The sequence below is a fragment of the Sus scrofa genome, chromosome 8, assembly GCF_000003025.6.
Source record: "Sus scrofa isolate TJ Tabasco breed Duroc chromosome 8, Sscrofa11.1, whole genome shotgun sequence".
Lineage (NCBI taxonomy): Eukaryota > Metazoa > Chordata > Mammalia > Artiodactyla > Suidae > Sus > Sus scrofa.
In genome coordinates, this window is record NC_010450.4 from 31100642 (window position 1) to 31127185 (window position 26544).

A 26544-nucleotide genomic window follows, 5' to 3' on the forward strand; every position below is an offset into this window, starting at 1 on the left:
GCTCTAAAAAGAAAAAAAAAATCAAAATAATGCACTAAGAAGTTGTAGCAAAGGCAAATTGTCTATCAGCATTCTTTGGGAGTTCCCTAGTGATCTGGTGTTTAGAACTCTGCACTTTGACGGCTGTAGCCCAGATTCAATCCCTGGTGTGGGAACTGAGATCCCAAAGCTACTGCATGTTGCAGCCGTAACAAGACAATACTAAACACCATTCTTTGCTTCCAAATCTACAAAACAAACAACAGGCTGGATTTAGCTTTCAGGCCATAAGTTCGCAAACCCTTGAGTTATAGACTACTCAGATGGAGTAGGTTAATTAAAAAAGCAATTAACATTACCCAGAATTGACTATTTGTCACATAGGTTTAGATACCGTGAATACTGAGACTATCTGGAAAGAGGTGAAAACATCCCTTTTTTTTTTTTTTTAAGGGCCACACCTATGGCATATGGAAGTTCCCAGGCTAGGAGTCAAACTGGAGCTGCAGCTGCGGGCCTACACCACAACCACAGCAATGCCAAATCCGAGCTGCGTCTGCAAACTACACCATAGCTTGCTGCAATGCCGGATCCTTAACCCACTGATTGAGGCTAGGGATCGAACTTGCATCCTCTTAGATACTAGTCAGGTTCTTAACCCGCTGAGCCACAATGGGAACTCCAGAACATCCTTATTTTCAAAAGAAGGATAGCTTTGTCTAGTTAGATGAAAATATTAAATAATTACTTTTGTTCTATAGAATTTCAAATATCAGAATAATATGCTAATTATTTACATAGTGTGTCTCAACTCCAAATTAGACCTTCTTATACTCTGTTCTCTGATGTCAAGAATGGAATACTGGAAAATGCATTGCCCAGATTTCTTTGACAGGAAGCAAAGTGATCAGAAGGCAGGAAGAGGAAAAAGACTTTCTTCTTACTCTTGCTATTCCAATAGTCTTCAGTTTCTTTCAGCACTCAATACCCCTTAATTGATAGTATCTAATCTTAGTATTTTTAAACACTGAACAGCTTTGGCTGCAGGCATGGATATTTCTCAATAAATTCAAGCTATAACCAGAAGGCTGCTACGTGCATATATGTGAAAACTTTTCAACAATTAACATCCATTGAGTCACAAGAAATGTCACGCTCCCTCCTGTGCTGCCAAGAGTTATAACAAAAACTAAGATCTCCATTTCCAAACTCAAACTGCAATTCCAGCAGAATTTTTAGAACCTCAATGCACAGGTACAAGAAATTTAAAAGTCCATTTCAAATTTCAGTTGAGGAACTTTCCACCTAACCCTTCAACTGAAAGCTTTTAATCTGCAATATAATGAAATGCTAAAAAGCAATTATCAAGAGAGAAAAATAAAAGAATTCTATAAATGCCTTCCAAACAATGAATATGCTCAATTAAAATCATATGTTCATAACAGATATCCATATTTGGGAGTACCTATCTATGCGAAAAAATATTTTTAGTGAATATACATTTCATAAGAGATCAGCATTATACAGGCAAACTTTTGAAATTAATCATACACTATAAAACTCCTAGAGGAAAACATAGGCAGAACACTGACATAAATCTCAGCAATCTCTTTTTGGATCCACCTCTTAGAGCAGTGGAAGCAAAAACAAAAATAAACAAATGGGACCTAATTAAACCTAAAAAGCTTTTGCAAAGCAAAGGAAATCATAAATAAAAAGAAAGGACAACCTACACAGTCTCAGAGAAAATATTTGCAAACAATGCTGCTGACAAGGGATTACTTTCCAAAATATACAAACAACTCATTCAGCTTAACATTAAAAACAACAAACAATTCAATCAAAAAAATGGGCAGAAGGAGTTCCCCTTGTGGATCAGTGGTAATGAACCCGACTAAGTATCCAGGAGGACATGGGTTCAATCCCTGGCCTTGCTCAGTGGGTTAAGGATCTGGTGTTGCTGTGAGCTATGGTGTAGGTCACAGATGCAGTTTGGATCTGGCATGCCTGTGGCACAGGCTGGCAGCTGCAGCTCCGATTTGACTTCTAGCCTGGGAACTTCCACATGCCCCTCGTGCAGCCCTAAAAAGACAAAAACAAACAAAAGGCAGAAGACCTAAACAGACATTTCTCCTAAGAAGACATACAGATGGCCAACAGGCATGTAAAAAAATGGTCAATACTGTTAATTATTAGAGAAATGCAAATCAAAACCACAATGAGGTAACAGCTCATACCAGTCAAAATGTCCACCGTCAAAAAGTTTACGAATAACATGTTGGAGAGGGTGTGGTGAAAAAGGAACCCTCCTTTACTGTTGGTGGGAATGTAAACTGTGCAGCCACTATGGAGGTTCCTTAAAAAACTAGAGTTGCCATATGATCCTACAATCCCATTCCTGGGCATATATCCAAAAGAAACTTTAAATGAAAAGATATGAACTCCAATGTTCACTGCAGGACTATTTACAACAGCCAAGACATGGAAGCAACCTAAGTACCTAAGTGTCCATCAACAGGTGAATGGATAAAGATGATGTGTGATCACACACATAGGAATGTTAATCAGCCATTAGAAAGAATGGAACAATGAAATTTGCCACAACACTGATGGACCTAAAGATTATCATACTGAGCAAAGCAAATCAGAGAACAGAGAAAGACAAATATGATGTGATATCACTTACATGTGGAATCTAAAAAAATACAAATGAACTTATTTACAAAATAGAAACAGACTCACAGATACAAAAGACAAATTTATGGTTACCAAAGGGGACTACAGGGGGGAAGAGAGAGAGAATTCCGGAGTTTGGGATTAACATATGCACACTAATATATAAAACAGGCGGAGTTTCCGTAGTGGCACAGTGGTTAATGAACCCAGCTAGTATCCATGAGGATGTAGGTTGGATTCCTAGCGTTGCTCAGTGGGTTAAGGATCCGGCATTCCAAAGAGCTGTGGTGTAGGTCACAGACATGGCTTGGATCCTGGGTTGCTGTGGCTCTAGTGTAGGCCTGTAGCTACAGCTCCAATTCAACCCCTGGCTTGGGAACTTTCATATGCTGCAGGTGCAGCCCTAAAAAGACAAAAAAAACCCACAAATGAATAAATAATAAATAAATAAAATAGGCAAAAAACAAGGACCTACTGTATAGCACAGGGACTTATACCCAAGAATCTGAGAAAGAATATAACTGAATCACTTTGCTGTACACTTGAAACTAACACAACACTGTAAATTACCTATACTTTCATTAAAAAAAAACCCCACACCAAAACATACCCCAAAATATCTGAAATCAATTTTGGTGACAAGGAATGCTAACTTTGAACCCCAATTATGTAAAATGTTAGTCCCATACCTCCTCCCCCAAAGAATTCCATTCTTCTCATTAGCAGACCTGTGTTACAAAACAAAAAGCGGGCACTGACTATGTTTTGAATTTTGTAAAAAACAAACAAAAAAACCATTATTCCTACTGTATAAATACTTACAAAGTATTCTTTTGAACCACAAAACATAAAATATTTACTATATGGCCCTTCAAAGAAAATAAATCTACCAATCCTGAGTATATATCCAAGATAAATGAGCCCTTACTCCCACCAAAAACCATGCACATTGTTCATAGAAGTGTTTTTCATAATAGCAAAAAACTACTAACCCAAATATCTACAAATAATAGTATGGATAAATAAATTTTGGTATACTCATTGGTTCTCACAATGGAAGAGAACCACTGCAACCCATAACAACATGTATGAATCTCAGACGTAATATTCAACAAGGGTCAGATGTTAAGGAGTACTCTTTATATTTATATGAATTTTGATGGCAAAACTAATACATGTTGATGAAGATCAGAGGGACATCTATTGCTGGGAAAGGGAACATAAGGCAGCCTGCCTAGGTGCCAGAAATGTTCTACATCTTGATCTGGTTAGTGTGTATACATATGTAAAAATTAATAAAATGTTATACTTAAGGTTTACAAACTCTACTATATGTTTAAAAAAGTATATTTAAAAAATATAACAATCAAAAAATTTTGCGGAGTTCCTGTCGAGGCTCAGTGGTTAACTAATTCGACTAGGAACCATGAGGTTGCGGGTTCGATCCCTGGCCTTGCTCAGTGGGTTAAGGACCCAGCGTTGCGTGAGCTGTGGTATAGGTTGCAGATGTGGCTCGGATCCCTCGTTGCTGTGGCTCTGGAGTAGGCCAGCGGCTACAGCTCCGATTAGACCCCTAGCCTGGGAACCTCCACTGTGGGTGCAGCCCTAGAAAAGGCAAAAAGACAAAAAAATAAAAAAAATAAAAAATAAAAAATAAATTGCAAATTTGATGAAAGCTATAAATTTACAGATTCAGTGATTCCAAAGCAGCAGGACAAATATTAGGGAAACACAAACCTCAGGGCATCACCATGAAACTGCTAAATACCAAGGAAACAAACAAAAAAAAGCCCTGAAAGCAGCCAGAAAAAAAGACACATTACATACAAGGAAACAATTTACATATTTTCAGTGACTTCTCATCTAAAGCACTGGAGAACACAAAACTGTGGAATTACATCTTTAAAGCACTGAAACTGTCAACCCAGAATTTTTATATCCACAAAAGTAACATCCTTAAAAAAAGAGATTTAAGAAGACATTTTCAGACAAATGAAAAGTAAGTGAAATTACCTCAGCAAAAACTCACTAAAAGAAACACTAAAAGGGAGTTCCCATGATGGCGCAGTGGAAAGGAATCCGACCAGGAACCATGAGGTTGCAGGTTCAATCCCCAGCCTTGATCACTGGGTTAAGGATCCTACGTTGCTGTGAGCTGTGGTGTAGGTCACAGACGCAGCTCACATCTGGCATTGCTGCGGCTCTGGCATAGGCAGGCAGCTATAGCTCCGATTAGACCCCTAGCCCAGGGAACCTCCCTATGCTGTGGGTGTGGCCATAAAAAGACAAAAAAACAAACAAACAAACAAACAAACAAACAAACAAAAAAAAAAAAACACTGAAAGACAGTTTCTCAGGCTGAAGGGATATATCATCAGGTAGAAAACAGGATGTTTGAAAAAACTGAAAAGCACAGAAATGGTAACAAGTGCATAAATATAAAAGACTACTTCTGGAGTTCCTGAGTTCCCGAGTGCCCTAATAGTTAAGGACTTGGTGTTACCACTGCAGTGTGGCTTGGGTTCAATCCCTGGCCCAGGAACTTCCACATGCTGCACATATGGTCAAAAAACAAAAAAAGACTAGTTGCCCTGTAATTTACTTAAAAAGACATACAACTGTTTTTGTTTTGTTTTTTTTCCTTTTCTCTTTTTAGGGCTGTGCCCTCGGCACATGAAGGTTCCCAGGCTAGGGGTCAAATTGGAGCTATAGCTGCAGGTCTACACCACAACCACAGCAACACCAGATCTGAGCCGCATCTGCAACCTACACCACAGCTCACAGCAACTCCGGATCCTTAACCCACTGAGCAAGACCAGGGATTGAACCCGCATCCTCATGGATGCCATCGGATTCATTAACCACTGAGCCATGATAGGAACTCCGACATATAACTGTTTAGTGTGTGTGTTTTGTTTTTATTTCCTTTTTTTTAGGGCTGCACCTGTGGTATGTGGAAGTTCATGGGCTAGGGGTTGAATTGGAGCTACAGTTGCTAGTCTACGCCACAGCAACGCCAGATCTAAACCTGTCTGTGACCTACACCATTGTTCGTGAAAACGTCGGCTCCTTTAACCCACTTATCGAGGTCAGGGGTTGAACCCTCATCCTTATGGATACCAGTCAGGTTCTTAATTCGCTGAGCCACAACAGGAACTTCTATTGTGGGGTTTATAATGTATGTACAACATAAAGGGTGGAGGATGTAAATGGACCTATACTGATGGACTTTTCTCACAACAATACACAAAAATGAAAGTCTAAGACAGTGACAGTTAAGGATATGTATTGCAATCCCTGTACAATCAGACAAAGCTAGCCAGACACACACATACAGAGTAAAAAGATATATCTATAAAGTAAAATAATAATTAAAATGGAATTCTTAAAAAACCCAGCAGGAAAGAAGGGGAACAATAAACAGATTAGAAAAAAGGAAATATGTATCAACATAGTACACATATAACATATATTAAAATAGTAGACATATAACACATATCAACCACATTGATAATATTATATATGAATTATACATTCCAATTTAAAGGCAAAGATTGTTAAATTAAATGTTCAAAATGGTTTTTGGGTTTTTTTTGTTTGTTTATTTTGTCTTTTTGCCTTTTCTAGGGCTGCTCCTGCAGCACATGGAAGTTCCCAGGCTAGGGGTCCAATCGGAGCTGAAGCCTCTGACCTACGCCACAGCCACAGCAACTCGGGATCCAAGCCCCATCTGAGACCTACACCACAGCTCACGGCATGCCGAATCCTTAACCCACTGAGCAAGGCAGGGATCAAAGCAGCGACCTCATGGTTTCTAGTCGGATTTGTTAACCACTGCGCCACGACAGGAACTCCTAAAATGTTTAAAAAAAATTTTAAAGCATGACCCAATATAAAGACACATAAGTTGAAAAACAAGGTGGAAAAACATAATGCAGACAAAAACCATAAAAGGTGCAATTTATTGATTTTTTATTTTAAATAGGTTTTGGGGTTTTTTGTTTTTTGCTTTTTAGGGCTATACCTGCGGCATACAGAAGTTCCCAGGCTAGGGGTCCAATTAGAGCTACAGGTGCCAGCCTATACCACAACCACAGCAACATGGGATCCATGCCACGTCTGCAACCTACATCACAGCTCACAGCAAGGTTGGATCCTTAACCCACTGAGCGAGGCCAGGGATTGAGCCCGCATCCTCATGGATGCTAGTTGGATTTGTTTCCACTAAGCCACGACAGGAACTCCCAAAAGGTGCAGTTTAGACACCAGGAACATTTTATAACGCTAAAAGGCTCAACCGTGGGGAAATGTCTAACAATCAGAAATGCATATGTGCCTAACAACAAAATTTCAAAATAAATGAAAGAACAATTGACAGATTTAAAGGGAGAAATAGACAATTCCACAATCACATTTTAAGGCTTTATCACTTTTTCTCAGCAACAGAACTAGACCAAAAGTTTAAAAAATCTGTTTAGACTTGATGATGAATAGCAGTCTCAATCTCCTAGTCTAACTGACCCCAGATAACACTACATCCAGCAACAGCAAAACACATTCTTTTCAGGTACACATTGTATGCCAGGATAGGCTACATACTGGGCAAAAAAACACAAACAAATCTTAATGGATTTCAAAAGATTAGAATCTTACAATGTATGTTTTCTGATTACATCAGAATTAAACTAGAAATAATTAATAATCAGGCATTTACAAATACTTCAAATATTTAGGATTAAATCACACATTTCTAAAGAACTCATAGGTCAAAGAAAAAGCACAAAATGAGAAGACATTTCTAACTAAATGGCAATGAAAAGATATCAAAATTAGTGAGATGCCATTAAGACAGGGTTTTGAAAGAAATGCCTAGGTTTAAAAAGCTTATTTCAGAACAGCAGTTCTCACACCAGGGTGATTTTGATCCCCAGGAGACATGTGGCAAGGGATTACAATTGTCATCTACTGGGTACATTCATAGGATGCTGATGAACCTACTACAGTGGTCAAGATGGCCCACCACAAAACAAAGACTTATCTGGTATAAAATGTCAAGAGTGCCAAGGTTGAGGAAACTTATTAGAAAAATCCAAACTACATTGAAGGAAAGAAATGAAAACAGAAGTCAATGAAACAGAAAAAAAATAAGCAACAGAAGAAATTAGCAAAGCCAAAAGTGATATTTTTGAAAAGAATAACAGATTTAACAAATCTTTTGTTACACAATTCAGTTCGATTGAAAAAAAAAAAGAGAACCAAGGAGTTCCCTGGTGGTTTGGTAGGTTGAGGATCCTTAACTGTCCGACACATCTGTAGCTCAGGTTCAACCCCTGGCCTGGGAATTTCCAAATGCCACCGGTGTGGCCAAACAAACAAAAATCCAAATAAATAAAAATAAAGCCAACCCCCCCCCAAAAAACCAATATTAGGAATATAACAAGAGAATATCACTACAGCTCTTACAGTTATTAAATGGATAATAAAATATCATAGATATCAACTTTTTTTTCTTGTCTTTTTAGAGCCGCAATTGTGGCATACAGAAATTCCCAGTCTAGGGGTCCAATCAGAGTTGTCGCCGCCAGCCTACACCACAGCCACAGCAACACCAGATCCTTAACCCACTGAGCGAGGCCAGTGATGAACCTGCATCCTCACGGATGCAAGTCAGTTCGTTACAAACTAATGATACATAAAATTACATGGATGAATCTCAAAAGCATTATGGATTGTGAAGGAGTCCTTGCACAAGAGTACACGTATACTGGTATGATTCTATTTATATGAAGTTTTAGAAAAAGCAAAACTAATCAAGGCTTAAAAAATTATAGGCATGGATACCTCTATGGGAGTGGTATAGGAATAGGGGTTAACTACAGGGACACATGAGGGAATTTTTCTGGGGAGATAGTAATATTCTATACCATAATTAGAGTTTGGTGGAGTTCCCATTGTGGTGCAGTGGGTTAAGAATCCCTTTGCTTGGTCACCGCAGAGGGATAGATTCAATTCCCAGCCTAGCCCAGTGGGTAAAAGGTTCCCAGCATTGCACAGATGCATTGTAGGTTACCACTGTGGCTCAGATTCATATCCTGGCCTGGGGAACTTTCCATATGTTGCAGGTGCGACCATTTAAAAAAAAGAAGTGACCATATGATAAAACTCATCAAAAAGCAAAATTAGGATATATGTATTTCACTACATATAAATTTTATTCTCTCTCACACACACAACAAACTGTAAATTAGCCACCATCACTTTAATACTAAAACCAAATATACTACCAAAAAAGAAAATTATAGGCCTATACCTTTAATGAATATAAGATGCAAAAATTCTCGGGAGTTCCCATCGTGGCGCAGTGGTTAACGAATCTGACTAGGAACCATGAGGTTTCGGGTTTGATTCCTGGCCTTGCTCAGTGGGCTAAGGATCCGATGTTGCCGTGAGCGGTGGTGTAGGTTGCAGACGTGGCTTGGATCCTGAGTTGCTGTGGCTCTGGCATAGGCTAGTGGCTACAGCTCCGATGAGATGTCCAGCTTGGGAACCTCCATATGCCGCAGGAGCAGCCCTAGAAAAGGCAAAAAGACAAAAAAAACAAAAAAAAAATTCTCAACAAAATTTTAGCCAACCAAATCCAACCACACATAATAAAAGCCATACACCATGACCAAGCAGGATTCACCCCAAGTTCATAAGGATGGTTCAACATATGCGAATCAATCAATGTCATACACCACATTAACAAAAGCAAAGTAAAAAAATCACATGATCATCTCAAGAGATGCAGAAAAAGCATTTGACAAAATCCAACATCCATTCATAATAAAAACACTTACCTAAGTGGGTAAAGAGGGAACATAGCTTAAAATAATAAAAGCCATTTATGACAAACCCACAGCAAATATAATACTCAATACCTCACACCATACTCACACCCTCACACCATGAACCAAAATAAACTCAAAATGGCTGGAAGACTTAAATATAAGACAAGACACCATCAAACTCCTGGAAGAGAACATAGGCAAAACATTCTCTGACATCAACCTTACAAATATTTTCTCAGGTCAGTCTCCCAAAACATCAGAAACAAAAGCAGAGATAAACCAATGGGACCTAATCAAACTGACAAGCTTTTGCACAGCAAAGAAAACCATAAAAAACCAAAAAGACAACTTACAGCATGGGAGAAAATAGTTTCAAACAATGCAACTGACAAGGGCTTAATTCCTAAAATATACAAACAACTTATACAACTCAACAGCAAAAAAGCCAACAACCCAAGTGAAAAATTGCCAAAAGACCTGAGTAGACATTTCTCCAAGAAGATGTACAGATGGCCAACAAGCACATGAAAAAATGCTCAACATCACTGATTGTTAGAGAAATGCAAACCAAAACTACCATGAGGTACCACCTCACACCAGTCAGAATGGACATCATTAATAAGTCCATAAATAACAAATGCTGGAGAGGGTGTGGAGAAAAGGGAACCTTGCTACACTGTTGGTGGAATGTAAACTGGTACAACCACTATGGAAAACAGTATGGAGGTACCTTAGAAAACAATATACAGAATTACCATATGACCCAGCAATCCTACTCTTGGGCATATATCCAGACAAAACTTTCCTTGAAAAAGACACATGCACCAGTATGTCCACTGCAGCACTATTCACAATAGCCAAGACATGGAAACAACCTAAATGTCCATCGATAGATGAATGGATTAAGAAGACGTGGTGTGTACACACACACACACACACACACACACACACTGGAATACTACTCAGCCATAAAGAAGAACAAAATAATGCCAATTGCAGCAACATGGATAGAACTAGAGACAGTCATACTAAGTCAAGTAAGTCAGAAAGAAAAAGACAAATACCATATGATATCACTTATATCTGGAATCTAATATTTGGCACAAATGAACCTTTCCACAGAAAAGAAAATCGTGTACATGGAGAACAGACCTGTGGTTGCCAAGAGGAAGGGGAGGGAGCAGGATGGACTAGGAATTGGGGGTTAAGAGATGCAAATTTTTGCCTTTGGAATGGATAAGCAATGAGATCCTGCTGTATAGCACTGGGAACTATATCTAGTCACTTATGATAGAGCATGATAATGTTAGAAAAAAGAATGTATATATGTGTATGTCACTGGATCACCTTGGTGTACTGCAGAAAAATGACAGAACACTATAAACCAGCTATAATGGGAAAAAAAATCATTAAAAAGAAAAAAAAAAAAAAAGATATACAGAACAACAGAAAAGAGAGCCCAGAAACAAGCCCAGACACCTATGGTCAATTAATCTTTGACAAAGGAGGCAAGACTATAAAATGGGGAAAAGACAGTCTCTTCAGCAAGTAATGCTGGGACAACTGGAGAGCTGCATGTAAATCAATGAAACTAGAACACACCCTCACATCATGCACAAGAATAAACTCAAAACAGAACACAGAAAAAACATTCTCTGACATAAATACTATAAATGTTTTATAAGATGGTCAGTCTCCCAAGGCAACAGAAAGGAAAATAAAAATAACCCAATGGGACCTACCTAATCAAACTTACAAGCTTTTGGGCAGCGAGGAAACTACATTAAAAAAAAAAAAAAAGACAAATTGTTGCAAAGAATGCAAGCAACAAGGCTGAATTTCCAAAATATGCAAATATACAAACAACTCAACAACAAAAAAGCAACCAACCCAATGGAAAAACCAGCAGAAGACCTAAATAGACATTTCTCCAAAGACATATGGATGGGTAAAAAACCCATGAAAAAGTACTCAACATCGCTAATTATCAGAGAAATGCAAATCAAAACTACAGTGAGGTACTACCTCACACTGGTTAGAAGGGCCATAATCAATAATAAATCTACAAACAACAAATGCTGGAGAGGGTGTGGAGAAAAGAGAACCCTCCTACACTGTTGGTGGGAAGTAAACTGGTACAACTTCTATGGAGATTCCCCTGAAAACTAAATATAGAACTAAACTAATGATCCAGCAATCCCAGTCCTGGGCATAATCTGGACAAAACTACAATTCAAAAAAGATACATACAGGAGTTCCCGTCGTGGCTCAGCAGTAGCAAACCCAACTAAGATCCATGAGGATGTGGGTTCCATCCCTAGCCTCATTAAGTGGGTTAAGAATCCGGCACTGCCATGAGTTGTGGTTATAGGTTGTAGATGCAGCTCATATCCCATGTTGCTGGGGCTGTGACCTAGGCCAGCAGCTACAGCTCCGACTGACCCCTAGCCTGGAAATTTCCATGTGCTGTAGGTACAGCCCTAAAAAAAAAAAAAAAAGGCAAAAAGATACATGCACCCTTATGTTCATTGCAGCACTATTCACAATAGCCAAGAGACATGGAAACAACCTAAATATCCATCAACAGATGACTAGATTAAGCAGATATGGTGCATTACGCAATGGAATACTATTCAGCCATTAAAATGAATGAAATAATGCCATTTGTAGCAACATTGATGCAAACAGGGATTATCATACTAAGTAAACCTCTCATTAGTAAAATTTACATGTCCTTCCAATTCAACCTGAATGTTCTAAAAAATTTCAACGAGCTACATTTGTAGCAGTCAGCTCCAATTAGGAACACTAGGATGGAATGAGATTGCATTTGGAAACCCAGAATGCCTGCTTTCCTAATAAACCCCATCAAATGAGCTCTAAAGCTATTACCTTTAGAGATCACTTTCCTTAAAATTACCTTTTTCTAACTACTAATAAAACTGTTTAATAGAAACGTAGATTAAAACAGCTGTAAATAGACTACCACCAAATAAGGTAAAAGAGGTCATGGTACATACATAGCTGCATGCCTTCCAAATAAATTTAGCAGTAAGTAAAGTAAAATATATTTCTGGGATTCTCAGTACATTCTTTGCATGAAGATCATCTGAAGGGCTTATTTCAAATGCAGGGGAGCATTGTTCCCACTGTGGCACAGTGGGTTAAGTAAGGATTCATTGTTGCCACAGCTGTGAAGTAGGTCGCAGCTTTGGCTTGGATTTGATCCCTGGCCTGAGAACTTCCATATGCTGTGGACACAACCCAAAAATAAATAAATAAAAGGAAAAGCAGGGAAGGAGTTCTCTTGTGGCATAGCAGGTTAAGGATCCAGTGTTGTCACTGCAGAGGCCTGGATTGGATCCCTGACCTGGGAACGTCTGCATAATAAAAAAGTGGGTGGGAGGCAGTGAAAAAGAGAAAAAAAAACCTGCAGAAAATTGAAGGGGAAATTATCAAACAGCTGATTGTTTACCAAAAAAACCTGGTGATAGTTCAGAATTCTAAAAATCTGAGACCTGCTAATCTAGGTTATAACATGCTGATTATCTTCGAGATTTAAAATCTTCTGCAGTCACTTAAAATGAGTAAATCTGGCACTTAGAGCTCCTGGGCCAAACAAGAAAAGTCAAATTCTAGCAACATTTTACGGAGTTCCCGTCGTGCTCAGTGGTTAGGACCCACTAGGAACCAAGAGGTGACAGGTTCAATCCCTGCCATTGCTCAGTGGGCTAAGGATCCAGTGTTGCCGTGAGCTGTGGTGTAGGTCGCTGACTCGGCTTGGATCCCTGTGTTGCTGTGGCTCTGGCATAGACCGGCAGCTGTAGCTTGGATTCAACCCCTAGCCTGGGAACCTCCATGTGCCGCAGCAGTAGCCCAAGAAATGGAAAAAAAAAAAAAAAAAAAATTAGGAATTTAAGTGGACAATAAATCTAACTTCTATAAAGAACATCAACAATACAGGCATATCTCATTTTATTGAGCTTGACAGATACTGTAAACCTTTTACAAATTGAAGGTTTGTGGCAACCCTGTGTTGAGCAAGTTTATTGGTGCCATTTTTCCAAAGGCATTTGCTCACTTCATGTCTGTGCCACATTATGATAATTCTAGCAACATTTCAAACTTTTTCATTATTATTATATTGTTATGATAATCTGTGATCAGCAATCTTTTTTTTTCCCCTCCTTTTTTCTTTTTTGGCTGCCCAAAGACATATGGAGTTCCTGGGCCCGGAATCTGATCTGAGATGCAGTTGTAACCTAAGCTGCAGCAAAGTGGGATCCTTAACCTACTGTGCCAGGCCTGGGATCAAACCTGCATCCCAGTGCTCGCATGATGTCGTGGATACTGCTGTGCCACATCATGTACTCCTGTGATCAGCAATCTTTGATGTTACTATTATAACTGTTTTGGAGTGCCACAAACTGCACTCCTATAGCACAGCAAGCCTAACCAATAAGTGTGTGTTCTGACTATTCTAGCCACTGCCCATTCCCCACCCCTCTCCCTTTCCTGGGACCTCCCTACAGCCTGAGACACAACAATAATAATCCTACGAATGGCCTCTAAGTGTACAAATAAAAAAAATCTTAAAAAATGTTTAAATCAAAAGTAAAATAAAGTTAATTAAAATAAAATCTAAATTAAAATGTTTAAATAAAAAACTAGAAAATAATTAAGCTTTAGTGAGGAAGCCATGTAGAAAGCTTGGATGGGCCAAAAGCTAGGCCTCTTGCACCAGCCGGCCAAGTTGTGAAGGGGAAAATTCTTGAAGGAAATTAAAAGTAGTACTGCAGTGAACACACGAATAATAAGAAAGCAAAACAGCCTTACTACTGTTACAGAGAGTTTTAGTGATCTAAATAGAAGATCAAACCAGCCAAAACATTCCCTTAAGCCAAAGCTTTATCCAGAGCAAGGGTCTAATTCTCTTCGATTTTACGAAGGCTAAGAGAAGTAGAGGAAGTTGCAGAAGAAAAATGTGAAGCTAGCAGAGGTTGGTTCATGATGTTGAGGAAAAAGAAACTCTATATAACAAGTGAAAAGTGAAGCAGCAAGCGCTGATTTAGAAGCTGCAACAAGTTATCCAGAAGATACAGCTAATTAATGAAAGTGGCTACACTAAAAAGATTTTCAACATAGACAGAATAGGCTTCTATTGGAAGAAGATGCTATCTAGAACTTTCATAACTAGAAGGAAGTCAATGGCTGGCTTCAAAGCTTCAAAGGACAGGCTGATTCTCTTGTTAGGGGCTAATGAAGGTAAATGATGCCAATACTCATTTTCCATTTCAAAAAGCTGAGGGCCCTTAAGAGTTATGCTAAATCTACTCTGTTTGTGCTCTATGAATGGAACAACAAAACCTAGATGACAGCACATCTGTTTACAATATAGTTTACCAAACATTTTAAGCCGCTGTTGAGACCTACTGCTGGGGGGTGGGGGGTGGAATTCCTTTCAAAACACTGCTCAGGGAGTTCCCTTCATGGCGCAGTGGTTAACAAACTGACTAGGATCCATGAGGATGAGGTCTGATCCCTGGCCTCAGTCAGGTTAAGGATCCAACGTTGCCATGAGCTGTGGTGTATGTAGCTCGAAGACATGGCTCAGATCCCGAGTTGCTGTGGCTGTGGTATAAGCCGGCAGCTGTAGCTCTAATTTGACCCCTAGCCTGGGATTATTGCTCATTGACAATCTACCTGGTCACCCAAAGAGCTCTGATGGAGATGTGCAATGAAATTAGTGTTGTTTTTATGTCTGCTAACACAAAATCCATTCTGAAGCCCATGGATCAAAGAGTAATTTGACTTTCAAGTCTTACTATTTAAGACTTAACATTACCATTTTGTGGGCTCTAGCTGCAATAGATAGTGATTTTTCTGATGGATCTGGGAAAGTAAATTGAAAAACTTTTGGAAAGGATTCATCATTTTGGACGCTATTAAGAACATTGGTGATTCATGGGAATAAGTCAAAACAGCAACATCAACAGGAGTCTGGAAAAAGTTGACTTCGAATGGTTCAAGACATCAAGAAGAAATAACTACAGATGTAGTAGAAACAGCAAGAGAACTAGAATTAGCAGTGGAACCTCAGAGTGCCTGCTATGGTGCAGTGGGTTAAGAATCCAGCTGCAGGAGTTCCCATTGTGGTTCAGTGAGTTATGAACCCGACTAGTATGATGAGGACTTGGATTCGATTCCTGGTCTTGCTCAGTTGGTTGAGGATCCATCATTGCTGTGAGCCGTGGTATGGGGTGCAGATGTGGCTCGGATTCCATGTGCTGCAGCTCTAATTCAACTCCTAGCCTGGGAGCTTCCATTCGGCTGCACCCATGGCATATGTAAGTTCCCAGGCCAAGGATCAAACCTGTGTCAAAGCAATGACCTCTGCCACAGCAGTGACCCAAGCAAACAGCAGTGACAGTGCTGGATCCTTAACTGTCAGGCCACCAGGGAACTTCAAAACCACATGTACATAAATAACAAAAACTTGGGATTTTCCATGCTAAAACATATATATAGGGAGAGAGGAGGCAAAGCAGAGAGGATTTTTAAGGCAGTGAAAATAGGTTATTATAATGATGACTGTGCGTCATTATACACTGCCCAAGTCCACAGAATGCTCAACACCAAGAGTAAACCCTAAGTTAAACTATGGACTTTGGGTCATTATGATATGTCAATATAGGTTCACTGTTGGTAAGAAAGATACCATTTTGGAGTTCCTGTCGTGGCTCAGTGGTTAAGGAATCTAACTAGGAACCATGAGGTTGTGGGTTCAATCCCTGGCCTTGCTCAGTGGGTTAAGGATCCGGCATTGCTGTGAGCTGTGGTGTAGGGTTGCAGACTGGGCTCGGATCCCACGTTGCTGTGGCTCTGGTATAGGCTGGCGGCTACGGCTCCGATTCGACCCCTAGCCTGGGAACCTCCATATGCCGCAGGAGCAGCCCTAAAAAAGGCAAAAAGACCAAAAAAAAAAAAAAGGTACCATTCTGATGAATGATGTCGATAATGGGGGAGGCTATACATGTATGAGGGAAGGGGACATACTGGAAACCTCTGTACCTTCCACTAAGTGCGTTATCCAACTAAAACTGTTAGGTAGCTAGTCAGGCATGAGCAGGTCCCATCCATCCTGGACAGAGTCATCTTTCTCTTTCCCTTGCTCATCTTGACTCTGACCACAACATGCCCAGAGATCCTCACTGCAGTGGTTGGGGCACTCAGTTTCCAGCCTTATCAGGCCCAAGTAGAAGGTCAAACAACACAGCTGGGCTTTCCAAACTGCCAGCACTTACGCACTAAGACCTAAAAATGACCAAGGTTTATTATGCCACATTTATAATAAATTAGTATTGCGGCTTTTGCCCACAACACCACCACCCTCCACCCCCACTTTGGTGTTTATGGGTAAACGCCTGCACTCAGAAGAAAAGTTGTATAAACTTTTCTAGGAATTCCCGTCGTGGCGCAGTGGTTAAGGAATCCGACTAGGAACCATGAGGTTGCGGGTTCGATCCCTGGCCTTGCTCAGTGGGTTAAGGATCCGGCATTGCTGTGAGCTGTGGTGTAGGTTGCAGACTCTGCTCGGATCCCGCATTGCTGTGGCTCTGGCTCTGGCCGGTGGTTACAGCTCCGATTCGACCCCTAGCCTGGGAACCTCCATATGCCGCGAGAGTGGCCCTAGAAAAGGCAAAAAAACTTTTCTAAAAGTTTTTATAGTTTTCTAAAGCTGTCAATCACTTGTCAATCTAATGACACAGGACATAGGGAGGAACAACCAGCCCTCCCTTTATTGTGGGGCTGTTTCTGGTTTCCAGACATACAGCCTGCTCTCTTCTCTTAGGAAGTGTACTTTAGTTTGCTTTGCTTAATAAAATTCCTGCTGCCTGAAATTGCTCCATGTCTCTCATTTGAATTTTTTCTTTTGGGGGACAAGGAGAAACTGTAACAAAACTGCTCTACAAAATTATTTTTATTTTTTATTTTATTTTTCTGTCTTTTGTCCTTTTTAGGGCTGCACCTGTGGCATGTGGAAGTTCCCAGGCTAGGGGTCTAATCGGAGCTGTAGCCACAGCCTACGCCAGAGCCACAGCAACGCGGGATCCGAGGCACGTCTACGACCTACACCACAGCTTGAGACAATGCCGGACCCTTAACCCACCACTGAGAGAGGCCTGGGATCGAACTCGAAACCTCATGGTTCCTAGTTGGATTTGTTTCTACTGCACCACGACGGGAACTCCCAAAATTATTTTTTTTAAATCACATTTTAAATGATTACTTAATGACATGGATATACTCAAGCTATATTGTTTATAAAATTTAAGTATAGCTTAAATCTTATTTTAAAAAGAATATGGGAGTTCCCGTCGTGGCTCAGCAGTTAACAAACCCCACTGGTATCCATGAGGACGGATGGGGGGGGGGTTCGATCCCTGGCCTTGCTCAGTGGGTTAAGGGTCCAGTCTTGCGTGAGCTGTGGTGTAGGTTGCAGACGCGCTCGGATCCGGAGTTGCTACAGCTATGGCGTAGGCCAGCAGCTATAGTCCAATTTCATCCCTAGCCTTGAAACTCCCATATGCCGAGGGTGCGGCCCTAAAAAGCAAGGAAAAAAAATATGGATGCTGCTGCTGCTGTTGATGTTAATTCATTGACTGTAGCAAACATTACTCTGGTGCTGGATGTGACAGGGGAAAGGTGTGGGTGGAGGGGAGGCAGGAAGTTGCTGGGAACTTCACTGTCCACTTAATTTTGCTATGAACTAAAACTGCTATAAAAATAGGTCCATTAAAAAGTAAGCATTAACAAATAAGTAATAAATTTAAAAAGTAGAGAAAAATACAAAAAACAATTGACACAGCAGCAGTGCATTGTAATCCAAAAAAATGATAAAATATTAAAGGATGAGAACTGAATATAGTAGACCAAATTACATAACACTACTTCAAAAAGATTTAAAAATATTTCCATTTTATTACTACCTGATAATTTTTATCACTTTCTTCAAAGGTATTTAGGAATATGCTTAGAGAAGAAAACCACTTTCTAAACTTCTGCCAGAAACAAAGTACCTTTCTTTTATATACTGACTTGAACCTGATGAATCTTAACACTTTCATTAAAGGATTTTCTTTCTGCAGATGAGAAATTTACCTCTACTTATTTTAAAGTGGCTACATGAAGGATATTTAACTCAACAAATTAAATTTGAAACATCTGAAATTACAGATCATACATAGCCACTGAACTTAATTTTCAAGTATTAATCTGGCATCAAATGACTACTAATATTTACTTGATTTCCTACTATAAGAATTCTAAGAAATTTTGGAAAAACACACACTGAATGTATATGGTAACAATTCAATTCATATAATCTTGTACATAAAATACTAACTCAAATTTTTCATCCACAGCCTTCACACCTATTATCATGTGACTAAACTCAGCAAACAACACATTTATTCAAGACAGTATCTATTAGAAATGGATTACTGTTCAATCAAAGAAGCTATTTCATCTGGACATGAGGAAAAGAAAAAAAAAAAGACTTCACAAATTGGCCTCAAAGAAATCATGCAAATCCTTAAGACACATCACTCTTTGGCTCTGAGGGTTTTCCTTTTAATTCAAATTCCTTTCTCCGGCATTTAAATATTTTACCAATTTCACTGGTACTTTCCTCTTTCCCCCCCCTCCCATCTACTGTCTTTTCGGATGCTTTAGCTATAGCAAAACAGAATATTCTACTCATTTTCTTCAAACACATGAAGCATATTTCTGCCTCTGTCTTTGTCCCTGCTCTTCATCTGTTTCTCATGTTTTACCACCTATTTAAATCCCAGTCTATCACCTTCTCCATGAAACTTTTTTTTTTCCCTGTCTTTTTAGGGCTGTACCCTTGGCATATGAGGTTCCCATATGAGGTGGAATTGGAGCTACAGCTGCCAGCCTACGACACAGCCACAGCACCTTGGAATCCGAACCACGTCTTTGACATATACCACAGCTCATGGCTACACTGGATCCTTAACCCACTGAGAGACCAGAGATTGAACCCATGTCCTCTAGTCAGGTTCGTTAACCACTGAGCCACGATGCAAACTCCCATGAAACATTCCTTGAACACCAAAATCATTAGTATATCTTTATCCAAAGAAACGAATACAATCCTAGCACGTAACTGGCATTTAATTTATAAATTATAGGATAATCTCAAATACCCATCATATAAACAGAAATCCATTCCAGTGTTACTCCTAGTGAAAATTCAGTTTCCCCTAATTGACTCATGCTATTTAAGGGATGTCTTTATCAGCACCAATCATGGTGCCCCTACTTTGGTAGGAAATTGTAAGTGTTTCATCTTAACGATAATTTTATACCAGGAAAAACAACACATATATTGAGGCGGTCCTCAAACTTCTAAAATAACACATAGTTCCCTGGTGGCGCAGTGAGTTAAGGATCTGGTGTTGTGACCACTATAGCTCTAGCTACTGCTCTGTTGAAGGTTCAATTCCTGGTCCAGGAACTTCCACGTGCCAAAAGCAAACAAAATCACATATTATTAAAAAAATGATGCCATATTTGTAATCTCCAAAGTCCGAGAGGCTTTATTTATTATTATTTTTTTTAGGGCCACAACCACAGCACATGGAAGTTTCCAGGCTAGGGGTCGAATCAGAGCCACAGCTGCCAGCCTACACCACAGCCATAGCAACACCAGATCTGAGCCATGTCTTCGACCTACACTACAGCTCTCGGCAATGCCAGATCTTTAACCTACTGAGCAGGGCTAGGGATTGAACTTGAATCCTCATAGAAACTAGTCGGTTCCTTACTGCTGAGCCACAGGGGACCTCCCAGAGACGCTTTATATTTTAGGCATACCTGTGACTAGGTAGTAGCACATCAGATGGGAAAATCTGCATTAATGTAAAACACCAAATGCCAATAACAAGGGAAAGAAATTTAGTAAATTTCTTCGTTACATTTGTGGTAAGCTCTCTATTGCAACCATTGTCTAGAAACTTCTCTGATTGTTGTCCTCAGCAACTAAAAATATGTTAGCTTTTCTATCATGTATAAATGCCAGTCATTTTTATCTTCTGACCAATAGGTGTAATCTTCTTATTCTCATACCCAGACCAGATAGCATTTTTGGAGGAGAATCTGACCAACTCTAACAAAATCACTCCAACTTATTACCCTTTGGCTCAACAATCCCACTCCTAGAAATACACCCTAAAGATACTGTTCCACGAATACACAACGTGTGAACAAGGTTATTCACTTTAGCATTACTTGTAATAGCAAAATATTACAAATAATCGTAAATCAATAATGAGAGACTAGTTGAATAAACTATGGCCCACCTAGAATACTCTAACACTATGAAAAAGAATAAAAAAGGATTTCCATATATGGTGTGATTTTCAATCTATATTGGGTGAAAAAAGCAAAGTACAATAGAGTACATATAATAGTCTATCTTTTGCGAAGGGTGATAAAACATAAAGGATAAACCAGGAACTAATGAAAATGGTAATCTACAGCGGGTAGGTGCATGGAAATGAAATGGAAGGGGTAAGGATAGGAGTAAGACTTCCGAGAGACCTGTTAAGTTTTTCTACAGTTCTGATTCTTGAACCATGTAAAATTAAATGAAAAGAATGAACAAAGTAATCCCTAATACTGAATACAAACATTCCTGCAACTGAACAACAAAACAAATAACATGATTAAAAAATGGGCAAAGGACTTGAATAGACACATTTTCTAAATAAGATACGCAAATAGCCAACAAGTATGAAAAGATGCTCAACATTACTAACCATAAGGGAAGTACAAATCAAAACCACAATGAGATATTACCTCCTATCTCTTAGGATGGCCATAGGAAAACTAGAAAATAGGCGCCGGGCACCTGTGCCACCAGCATCTGTGAATCCTGGTAGGGCCATCTGCGCTTGGCACCCCAGAGTGCTGCTCCCAGCCCCCTCGCAGCCCTCACAAAGAGTCACAGACCTCCAAGGGTACATATATTTATTGCACTTCTTGGGGCTGTTTATTTTTCTTCTGACTTTTTCCCATTATTTTGGACAAAATGTTGGCCCGTGATATAAAAACTGAGGGAGGAACTTTGATGCCACAGGGAGCTTTGCAAAAGTTTTCCAAGAAGTAACTTTACTGAGATGCCCAGTGATCAGCAAAAGTCTAATGATGAGAGCCCCAGCACCAGCAGTGGTAGTTTAGATGCGTATCAGTGAGACCCAGCTGCTCCAGAGCCAAAAGAACAGGAAAGAAAATCTTCTGCCACCCAGTGAAGAAAAACACCAAACTCTCTAGCAAAGCCACTGCTAAGTTATCTACTAGTGCTAAAAGAATTCAGAAGGAGCTAGCTGAAATAACCCTTGATCCACTTAACTGCAGTGCTGGGCCTAAAGGTGATAGACTATACCTGGTCTAACAGGTTCTTATATATGAAGGTGGTCTTTTTTTCCTGGATTTCACATTTTCATCCAATTATCCATTTAAACTCCCAAAGGTTACTTTCGGCACCAGAATCTATCACTGCAGCATCAACAGTCAGAGAGTCATCTGCCTGGACATCCTTAGAGACAACTGGAGTCCTGCTTTGACTTTCCAAAGGTTCTGCTGTTGACCTGTTCTCTTTTGACATACTGTAACCCTGTATATCCTCTGGCTGGAAGCAGAGCCACTCAGTGTTTGACCAACAGTACAGAATATGACAGGATAGCCAGACAGTGGACCAAGAGATATGCAATGCAATTCATACAATCTGCATGCAGTGTGAAGGAGTAGAAGACATCCTTCTCACTGTGCTGGAACTCTTCATAACCTTTTTCTATATGTATGTATATATGAATTTATTCATTTATTTTTCTTTTTAGGACTGCACCTGCAGCATATTAAAGTTCCTGGGCTAGGGGTCCAATCAGAGCTGCAGCTTATGGCAACAATGGATTCTTAATCCACTGAGCAAGGCCAGGGATCAACCCCACATCCTCATGAACACTATGTCAGGTTAACCCAGTGAGCCAAAATGGGAACCCCTATAACCTTTAAAATATGGAATTCTGTTTATATGTTATACTGATTTTACTCCCTACTTTTATGCTTTGGAGATTGGGAGACTCCCAAAAAGGTAAATGCTATCAAGACTAGAACTTGGAGTTCCCTTGTGGCTTGGTGGGTTAAGGATCTGGTGTCACTCCTGTGGCTGTGGTGTCACTGCTGTGGCTCTGGTTACATAGCATTGCTGTGGCAATGGCTCAGATTCAATCCCTGGCCTGAGAATGTCTATATGCTGCGGGTGCAGCCAAAAAAGGGTAAAAAAAGAGAAAATCCTTTCATATGTATGCACGACATATATAAGCCTTGAGGACTTTATGCTAAGTGAAATAAGCCAGTTACAAAAAGACAACTACCACATAATTCCACATTTATATGTTAGGTATCTAAAGTAGTTAAACTTGGGGGGGCAATATAAAGGTGGGAGGAGGAAGGCACATCAGTTGGGTGTAAGAGAGGCTCAAAGTTACACTGTATAACATGGGGAATATAGCCAATAGTTTGTAATAATTGTAAATGTAAAGTAAATTTTATAAGTTGAACAAAAATAAAATTTTCAAAATTAAAAAAAAATTTAAAATATAGCAGTAAAACTCTCAGAAACAAAAAGTAGAATAGTGGTTGGCAAGGACTGAGGAGGATGGGGAAAGGGAAACTGTTCAGTGGGTATAGGATTTCGCAAGGTAAAAAAGCTCCAGACATCTGCTGTATTGACAATGTGCATATAGTTAACACTATTGTACTGTACACTTAGAAATGGTTAAGATGGGGAGGTCTTGCTGTGGCATCTTGAGAGCACTGGGACATGGGTTTGATCCCAGGCCCGGGACAGTGGGTTAAGGATCTGGCATTGCCACAGCTGCAACATGAGTGGAGACTGTGGCTCGGATTTGATCCTTGGTCCAGGAGCTCCATATGCTACAGGGAAGCCAAAAATGAAAGAAAAAAAAGAGAGAGAGAAGATTAAGATGGGAAATTCTATTACATGTTTTTTACAATTAAAAAAATATCAAGGATTACATTTGTCAGTAGAAATGAAAGAGTCATGATTTAAAATATATATGTATGTGGAATTCTTGCTATGGCTCAGAGGAACAGAATCTGACTAGCATCCATAAGGATGCAGGTTCGATCCCTGGCCTTGCTCAGTGGGTCAAGGATCTGGTGTTGCTGTGGCTGTGGTGTAGGCCAGCAGCTACAGCTCTGACTGGACCCCCAGCCTGGGAACCTCCCTATGTCGTGGGCATGGCCCTAAAATGACAAAATAAAAATAAAGTATACATGTACATGCCCTAACTCTATACAGTGAAAAGGGCTGAGGAAATGACATTCTAACAGCAATGGGAACATAATGTCCATGCCCAGACCTTGGTTTATATACCTCACTCTCTACTAAAATGGAAATAGGGCTCTTTGGAAAAAATGACCTATCCAAATCTGGGGCAGGGAAGCATAAGGTGAACATCTTGTACCAGAAAACAAAGAAGTGCTCAAAGATTCATAAAGAGTCATGTCAAAAAGACACTAGACATTTCAAAAGGACCTGAAAGCCAGCATGTTCATTTGGGACAATTTGATTCTCAAAGGAATAAAGACTGTAATGGACTATAATGCATTGAATAAAGAATCCATGAGTGATTTTGTTTTTTAAATGGGGGCAGGAGAGCAAGCTCTTCTCTACAGAAGAATGCCAGCTAATCATCAATACATGTAGAAGGAATGATAGAATCAAAAAGGGCAGTATTTTATAACCAAAGTGGATGTTAAAACAGTAGAGTAAGAATTATTGAGGAGTTCCCATCATGGCACAGCGAACACAGCTTGGATCCCGCATGGCTAGAGCTGTGGTGGAGGTTGGCAGCTGTAGCTCAGATTGGACCCCTAGCCTGGGAACCTCCATATGCCAAAGGCGCAGCCCTAGAATGCAAAAAAAAAAGAAGAATTATGAAAACAAATTATTCCTATAAACTATTTATTACCTTTACAAAGGGGTGAAATACTGTTGCAACAGAGTTGGTCAACTGTACCCAAGTAATCAAACTTAGCAGAGCCAATAGGAAAAAATGACATTATGTGCCTCTGGATATGATGCAAAGGGAACTATACAACACCAACTATCAGTACACTTGCCAAAAAAAAGGTTCAACCTGAATCTATGCATGAGGATATGACAAAACATTATGGATCCTTAAGGCATGTTATGAACAACACACCCCCCAAAAATGATGAGAGAACTTTCCACTTAAAGGAAACAGAGAGAGATGATAAATGCATGTGATCCTATACTGGCACTTAGATAGAGGAAATAGAATTCATCTCTTTTTTGGGCCATCTTTCTATACATACGGAGATCCTGGGCCAAAGATCAGATCCAAGCCACAGCTGCCACCTACCAATACCAGATCCTCTAACCCACTGTAAGGACCAGGAATTGAACATGAGCCCTGGCACTATAGAGACACTGCCAATCCCACTGCGCTACAGCAAGAACTCCTCAACTTTTAAAAACATCATTTTTAGGGCAACTGAGGGGATTTCACTATGGACGGTATAACAGATACTATTATAAATGCTACATTTCCTGAGTGTGACAATTGTAATAAAGTAGGAGAATGCCCTTGTTCCTGAAGTCTGCTGAAGGATTCAGAGGTGGGCTGTCATGATGTAGGCAAGTAACTCTCAAACAGAATGTGTGTTACATCTGTCTTCCTCTATGTGTGTTCACGTTTGGAGAAACATAAAAGCAAACAAAAGTGACAAAATGTTGACAACTGGTATATCTAAGTGAAGGAATATGAGTTTAAAAGTACAATATCCCCAACTTTTCTAAAGGTCTAAAGATGAAATAGAGTTTAAAAAAAGAGGGAAGGATCATTATGATCAGCCAATAATATGTTCTAGTAAAAATTCAAATAATGTAAGAAACATGTTTTAAGATCAAATCATGAGCCTCCCCAAAAATTTCCCCCTAATGAGCATATAAAAAATTTCCCACAATATTTCTTCTTTTTCTTTTGTCTTTCCTTTTTCTTTTTACAGTTGCACCTGGGGCATATGGAAGTTCCTGGGCCAGTGGTCAAATCAGAGCTGCAGCTACAGGCCTAAGTCATAGATAGCCACACTGGGTCTGAGCCGCAGCTGTGATCTATGCCCCTTGTAGCAATGCTGGATCCTTAACCCGCCGAGCAAGGCCAGGGATCAAATCTCCATCTTCATGGACACTATGTCAGGTTCTTAACTGAGCCACACCAGAAACTCCACAATATTTTTATCTTAAATATTTAAAATAAATTTTACAAATCTTGCAAATTGGGTGCAAATATAAACTGCTTTTTCTGAAATTAAATGTTTTTCAAATGTATGAATATAACTACAAAGTGTTGTAGTCTTTGACTTGTCATGAAAGCTCCTGTGGTAGATTAAAGATGATTACCAATTCTTTCTTACTTTTTCCACTGATAAGCTGGGTCGATTTTTCTCCCCTGAATGTGAGCTACACTATGTTTACTTTAGTAGATTAAGGTAGAACTGCCACTGCTGGGAGTTCCCTGGTGGCTTAGTAGGTTAAGGATCTGGCATTGTCACTGCTGTAGATTGGGTGGCTGGTGTGGCACAGGTTTGACCTCTGGCCTGCGAACTGCCCCATGCTTCAGGCACAGCCAAAAAAAAAAAAAAAAGAGAAGTGTCACTGCCAGTTCTGAACCAAGTCTTTATAAGCACCGGCAAACTATCTCCAGAATGTCTTGGAATCCTGAGCCCGACGACCCATATGAAGAAGCCTTAAAACTATATCAAAGACAGGAGAGGGCCCAATTGAGTCCAGCCTTTCAACTTTTCCTACTGAAACACCAAGTGTTTGAAAGAAGCGAGTGTGTATATACTAGGTCAGTCTAATCACCAGTTCAATACTACAATGAGCCCAGTAAAGCAATGTGGAGTAATCAACCCAAGC

General features: G+C 39.7%; 1 long non-coding RNA gene and 1 pseudogene across 11 annotated transcripts in view; one reads left to right on the forward strand and one right to left on the reverse strand.

Annotated features, from left to right (window-relative positions):
• PDS5A overlaps positions 1-26544 on the reverse strand; it is a 145966-nt gene that overhangs the window by 112276 nt on the left and 7146 nt on the right. The window lies entirely within an intron of this gene.
• On the forward strand, positions 21692-24336 carry LOC110262079 (annotated as a pseudogene).